Source organism: Anopheles coluzzii (genome assembly GCF_943734685.1).
Source record: "Anopheles coluzzii chromosome X unlocalized genomic scaffold, AcolN3 X_unloc_43, whole genome shotgun sequence".
Taxonomy (NCBI): Eukaryota; Metazoa; Arthropoda; class Insecta; order Diptera; family Culicidae; genus Anopheles; species Anopheles coluzzii.
Window position 1 is genome coordinate 20001 of NW_026054473.1, and position 7500 is coordinate 27500.

The 7500-nt window shown below is 49.4% G+C and overlaps 1 pseudogene; it reads left to right on the forward strand.

Annotated features, from left to right (window-relative positions):
* Positions 1-2132, forward strand: part of LOC120960539 (large subunit ribosomal RNA) — a 7027-nt pseudogene extending 4895 nt beyond the window's left edge.
* Positions 2133-7500: the final 5368 nt, after the last annotated feature.

The window sequence follows — 7500 nt, forward strand, 5'->3', positions numbered from 1 at the left end:
GTGGTTGCGCAAGAGGCGGGTAACGGCATCTGCTATCTTCCTTGCCCGAGTGGTTACCTCTCGGACATGGGGCAGCCACGATAGGTGATCGTGAAGGGTCACCCCAAGGTAACGCATCGTGCGGGAAGATGTCACCTCCACGTCCCCTACTCTTATGGTGACCTGCGTAGGGTTCTTCGTGCTGGAGATAAGCACGCACTCCGTCTTTTCCGGCGCAATCTGGAGATGATATTGAGCCATCCAGTGAGAGACACTGGCGACCGCCTCCTCGGCTGCAGCCTTCACTGCATTTACGTCGATGCCCGGAATCAGCAGCACCAAGTCGTCAGCATACGCCACCATCTCGCAGTCCTGCGGAAGGGCGACGTCCAGAACTCCATCGTACATGGTGTTCCACAGGGTGGGGCCAAGAATCGAACCCTGTGGAACACCAGCCGTGATGGACCGAGTTACTGGGCCGTCGGATGTCTCGAAGACCAACTCTCGGTTCTCGAAGTAGCTCCTCACGATTCTTTGCAGACCAGCAGGTACTCCTTTCATCTGCAGTGCAGTGGCGATGGCCTGCCAGCTTGCCGTATTGAAGGCATTCTTGACATCCATTGACACGACCAGCAGGAACCTGTTATCCCGCCCGTTCGTGCGGCGGAATCTCATCGCGCTCTGACCAGCCTCGATCACTGTTCGAATGGCACCAATTGTAGATCGCCCCCTCCGGAAGCCATGCTGCCTGTCTGACAGCCTCACCGCAGCAGGATCTTCCAGGTGGTTGTGAAGTCTGTTTAGAATGAGCTTCTCCAGCACTTTCCCTAAGGCATCCAGCATGCACAAAGGTCGGTATGACCCGCTGCTACCCGGTGGTTTCCCCGGCTTGGGGAGCAGTACCAACCGCTGTCGTTTCCATGGTGCTGGAAATGTAGCCGTTTCCAGACAGCTTTGGTACAACGCCTGGAAAACGTCCGTGTACGCAAGGATTGCAGCCTTGACAGCGGCGTTCGGAATTCCGTCAAGGCCCGGCGCTTTTTTGTTCGGCATGGTGCTAGCTATCAGACGGAGTTCCGGGATCGTGACTTGGGTCCATGGAGTCTGCTGGTCTGCAGGCTGTTCCTGTTCTTCCTCGGAACTGATGCTGGGCCAGTTGAAGGGCGGATGTTGCGGGAAAAGCTCTGTAACGATGCTTTCAAGCCTCGCTCTCTCCGTCTCGGGTGGGGCCCTTCCACCGCGAAGACGGGAGAGGACTACTAAGTACCCGGCTCCGAAAACGTTTTCCTCCGCAGCATCGATCAATTCCTGGAAGGCAGCCTTTTTGCTGGCACGTATAGCTCTATCCAGCTCAGCTTTAGCTGTTCTGTATTGGGCTGCAGCCAGACTTCGGTTCTGGAGATCACTTGTCTGCTGCATGCGATCTCTCGTCTGCTCGCAGTTCTGCCTAAGCAGAGCAATCAGTGGCGTCCACCAGTAAACGTCCCGATGAGGGTCGGGGAACAGGGATAACTGGCTTGTGGCCGCCAAGCGTTCATAGCGACGTGGCTTTTTGATCCTTCGATGTCGGCTCTTCCTATCATTGTGAAGCAAAATTCACCAAGCGTAGGATTGTTCACCCTTTCAAGGGAACGTGAGCTGGGTTTAGACCGTCGTGAGACAGGTTAGTTTTACCCTACTGGTGTGTGCTTATAGTCGCTATCTTAACGGAATTCCTGTGCAGTACGAGAGGAACCACAGGTACGGACCACTGGCTCAATACTAGTCCGACCGGACTTTGGTATGACGCTACGTCCGCTGGATTATGCCTGAACGCCTCTAAGGTCGTAGCCAATCCGAGCTGATAGCGCTTCTCAAACCCATTAGGTGTTCGGAAGCTAGCGGGCCTAACAACCCTCTGAGATCCGTTGGAGTCTGCGTCTGCAGCCCGGCGTCTCATCCCGCTATACCTAGGCCGCAACGAGTGGAGTTCGCTGCACGTGTTAGTACCGTAACTGGGAACGCCGTTGGCTTGAGCTCTGCCCAACGTGGATATACCTAGTTTCGACACCTATCAACCGCCCGCAAACGACGGGACTTCAGGCTGGGAGCTGCGAGTTGTAGAGATGCGTTCGCATCGATCCTCTCAGGCGACCCATGCTTGGTGGTTTGTCCGTGTGCCCCTTCCTCGATGTGCGCAAGCTCGTCTTGGTCTGGGGACCACGTCGACACAGGGGATACTTTTGTGAGAGCAAGAGTGTACTTAGTTGAGTGTAGCAAGGGATCGCGTGCCCCTTCCTCGATGGCATAACGAACCATCTTGGTCTGGGGACCGTGGTACCGTGCTCTGGTGAAGCTTGGTGCGTGCTCTTTCCTTGTCAGACGAGTGACTTGACTTGGTCTGGAGACCGTTCCTTAACACTAGTGGACAAGAGCTGGCTACTTCCGTGTCAGACGAGTGACTTGACACGGTATGGAGCGGAACACGTAACACTAGTGAGCTTGTCGGCGTGCCTCCTTCTGGACTTGATTGTCTTGATGTGAGAAACGTGCCGACCAAACCAGTAAGCTTACACACATGCTCGTTACAAGTTGTATAAGTTGATCCGTTTGGGCCGGTTGCCTTGCACATGATGGTGTTGTAGACCATGTTCGGTTAACACGTTGTGTGTCGAGGTGGTCGGCCTTGGTAGTAGGATGTCTTGTGCATGTGACGTGTTGACCTGGTTTGGTCGATGTGTCGTCGTGTACGAGATGACCTACTTACCCGTCAGTTGTCCAAGTTGTGTCATGTGTTGACTTAGTTGACGTGTCATGTGCATGGATGATTGGCGTACGGGTCATGTATGGTGCACTTGCTTCAGTTGAAGGGATGTACTAGTACAGTTATATTAATTGTTTATTTCACGATCTGGTCTTTTGGCTGGATCGCGAAAAAAACGCTAAGTCCCAAATCTTGAACTCGAGAGGAGAGCGCTGATGACAACCTTTTGGACTGGAGCTCCCTAGAATTCGGCTTTTTCCTACTTTAAAGGGATGCACTGTTGTATGTATTGTTTATTCACGATCTGGTCGTTGGATTGGATCGTGGAAAAAAAACGCTAAGTCCCAGATCCTGAACTCGACAGGAAAGCGCTGATGGCAAACATTCTGACTGGAAGTTCCTAGAAATCGGCTTTTTCCTTATTGGCATTATGTGGCACGTTTATTGTGGCTAGAACATTAATTATCCACCAAATGGCACCAACGCTTGGCGAAAGTCTCGAAACACTCCTATCCCGACGCACCAGCAACCGCAACACGATGCAAAATAAATTGCACGAGCTACTGATACTTGTACCATGCACGGTACACGGTACCAAAATATACCCCTGAAAGTGTGCAATTTGGTGCTATTCTAGGAAATTTGTTTGGGGAAGCCTAGCTACGCGTGTCGCACGTTGCATGGTCGTCGATCAGAGGCATGCAAAAGCACCTATCTAGGGGAATTACTTTACGTTCTAGTAGCAAGATCGATTTTCCGGTCTAGCACGGCAGTACGCCTGCATGCATACACTCCATGTACCAAAAATGTATCAACCTAGGCGTTGCTCAGTAGCTTTTGGCGGCACATGTAAAAAGTACTCGAGTTCAGATTCTTGGAACTTTGCGTATTGTTCAAAACTTATAACGAAAACTAAATTATAAATGGGTAAAAGGCTAGGCGTTTCTCAGTAGCTTTTGGCGCCACGTGGCAAAAGTATTCGAGTTCAGATTTCTGGGACTTAGCGTATTTTTCAAACCTGATAATGAAAATTGAAGTACAAATGGGGCATAAGCTAGGCGTTGCCCAGTAACTTTTTTCGCCACATGGAGGAAGTAGTCGAGCTCCAATTTCTGGGACGTAGCGTATTTTTCAATCATAATAAACCAAATCAAACATAAAAATCATGAAACTTACACCACGTCCCTAGGTTGTGCACAAAACGTAACGATAAAGTGCCGGCGAGGTTAGAGGTGCACCAAAATTGTGTACCGATTAGGAAAAGTACTCTATGTTGCTATGACTTGGGTAAAAAGTGTTGATTAACTGCTGGTTACGATAGACAGTTGCTTATCGTACACATCGCAAACGAACACCCCTTAGTGAGCAGTAGCAGAAGTCGATGGAACAAAGCGAATGCATTACAAACTGATCAAGTAAAATAAGGAACGCTACGTACTAGGACTTCTTTCCAAGAATGGTGTCCGCGACGGGAGGGCAAGCGTCCTTCCCAGGTTTCCCTAGTAAACCTTGTATGGTAAACATACCCAAGCGTGTCCGTAAGCACGCAACGATAGTCACGAACGAGCACATACCTAGGGAAAGTACTCTACGTACTAGGACTTCTGTCCAAGAATGGTGTCCGCGACGGTCGGGCACTGTGACGCAATTACCAAATCCTAGAATCGTACAAGCAGTGTGTACAAACATAAACATTAACGCGTTCGCTCGGGCTGCGCCGTCCGTGTTGAACACAAATGCGGGTGATTATATGAGTGGATGGACAAAAACATGCGTGGCGAAGACAATTTTCTGCACGATGTGCACATAGCTCATTTCGTCGTCCCGGGCGAATGGAAAAACACAAAAATCTCGAGTATCTTTCTAGGTTTCTGTTATAAAAGGGCAGGCCAAAAGGTGACCGGTTGAGATGAGCATTTTAAGCATGCAAGCACTTAATTGCAACTTTTCCTACAAAAACTAGGTACGTACACGTAGATTGTATCAACATGGACATCCATGATTGCGTACGCCCGGGCTGCGCCCTCCGTGTTGTACTTTCCCTGATTGGTACACAATTTTGGTGCAAGTGTACCAACATCGACATCTATGAACGCGTACGCTCGAGCTGCACCCTCCGTCTTGTACTTTCCCTGATCGGTACACAGTTTTGGTGCACGGCTATCCCGAAGGCAACTTGTACCAACATCGACATCCATGAACGCGTACGTAGCGTACTTTCCCTGATCGGTACACAATGTTGGTGCACGGCATAGGAAATGGGCTTAAAATGGTCAAACTCAATCCATTTCCACTAAAGATAGTCAATAACAGCTGTGCCGATGAAGTAGGGCACGATGCAAGTCAATGTTATTTAATGAATTACATGTTCACCATACATTTCAGTACAAAATTGCTCGGTCAGACCTACAAAGTGCTATATCTCGAATACTAAACGTCGCAGATGGGTGTCGTAGAACAATTTTAAGTTCGTCTAACGATTCTACATCCGATTCTGGATAGTGGTTTTTCGACCACTTTTCAACATTTTGTGACACCCCGAACCTAGGGGCAGCTCCCTAGCTTTTTTCAAAAATGTGCACCGAACGGGCCAGAGAGCTCGAGTAGTCGAAAATTTTTTTTTTTTGCTAAAACCCCTCAAAACGTGTCAGGAACGCACCCTAGATGATGAAAAGTGCAACCAGAATGTCAATCGACAACATGCCCGGGGGTACAAATTTGCTCTACGCGTCCCTAGGTAGGGTACTTTTTCATACAAACATCAAAGTGTACGGTGCACACAGTGCGCGGAACAAAAATTGCTCGGTCAGACCTAGGACGGGCCATATCTCGAATACTAAACGTCGCAGATGGGTGTCGTAGAACAATTTTAAGTTCGTCTAACGATTCTACATCCGATTCTGGATAGTGGTTTTTCGACCACTTTTCAACATTTTGTGACACCCCGAACCTAGGGGCAGCTCCCTAGCTTTTTTCAAAAATGTGCACCGAACGGGCCAGAGAGCTCGAGTAGTCGAAAAATTTTTTTTTGCTAAAACCCCTCAAAACGTGTCAGGAACGCACCCTAGATGATGAAAAGTGCAACCAGAAGTGAAACGACAACTTTGTTGGGGGTACCCTTTTTACTCTACGGGCCACTAGTTTAGGCGCGCCAACAGCGCTTTCCTCTCGGGTTCCCATTTTTTGCCCTCCTGGGATTATGATCATTTACTCATTGCCTACTATAGGGAAGGTACCTTGCTCCGAGGTCAAAAATGAAGATTTCACCAAATCGTAGTTTTAACCTCTATTTAGTCGTAGGAGCATGGTTTGCAGTGTCCGTGGGTCATATAAGCCCCCGTTTGGGTCATACGTCCCCTCCCCGATGAAAATCGTCATATGACTATAGGCCGAACTTATGAAGCAAAAGTGGTGTCTGGTGGGTTCTGCCGATGATCTTAACCTATGATTTTGAGTTTCCACTCTTTCAAAACGTTTCCTGGAGCAGTACATCACGGGTCTACGGACCCAAAGACTTCGTTGCGATGGTTTCAAGCATAAAAGTTGTAACAGTTAAGGGTTTTTAATACGCGTATATTAAATCATTGCTTGAAACTAAGCTTCGTTGTCTTTAAACTCTGCAAGACCAATCGAACTTCTTAGGGAAACTCGAAGCATTCACGCTAAGCTGGTGGTGCAGGGCACATAGCGTGATGAAACCGGGTTTCCCTAACCAATGTGGCATATTTTTTCCCTGAGAGTGAAGCTCAGACCCACGTAGGGGAGAGCGAAGTGGAACTTTAATGTTCAATGCAGCAAATGTTCGCCATGCGGATAAACAAGTTGGAATAGTTCAATGTAGTGTAATGCAAACACGAATCGCAAATAACGATACGGGACCCAGAAGCAATTCTGCGGATCCCTCGGGGAGTGGTGAGTTGATATAAATTAGAGGTGAAAGTCCAAGTTGTTCGAGCTCCGGCTCGGCAGCCGATACGAGGTTCCTGTTGAGCTTGTTTGTACATCGCGCAGAGGCGCCGTTCGGTTCTAGCAATGATTCCCGCCACCATGTTCCATGCGTGCAGAGATCCGTTAGAGCTCGTTCAATGTGTCCCGCCGTGATTACGAAAAAGTCCAACAGTTGACTTAGTTGGGTGTGCGTCAAGTAATCGCGCAGAGATGCCGATCGGTTCCTAGCAATGTTTCCCGTCACAAGGTGGTATTGGCACCTGTGCAGAGTGGCCGTTAGCAATGTCTCCCGTATCACGGTGGTGTACCATCACTAGTGCAGAGTGACCGCTAGCAATGTCTCCCGTCACAAGGTGGTAGCCCAGAAGTGCAGAGAAGCCGCTGTAGCAAAGTCTCCCGTATCACGTTGGAGTTCTTCCACTAGTGCAGAGAGATCGCTGAACCGTTCAATGTGTCCCGTCGTGGTGTGCTTGTACCGAGCACGTAGGATACACCTTGCTTTGTTGGTTTGGGATAGGAGTGGTCGCGCAACTGCCTCCACGCCGCAGAGTGCCAGTTCGGATTGAAGGTCAACTTTAGCCGTTCAATGCATCAGTCGGTGGGTGTTCAGATGGCATCACAACTTCCCCTAGGTGCTCAAGTTGGCTGGGTTGTAAAACATGTACACATGCGCAGAGTATCGTGCGTACTAGCAAAGTCTCCCGTCACGGTGGTTACGAATGAGTTCCATGCAGTGCAGAGCGATCGTTAGTGCGTGCAATGTACCAGTCGATGTGTCGTACCGGCATACAACCCCGCTTAGAGGCCCGTCGCTCGAAGAGGACAAGAAA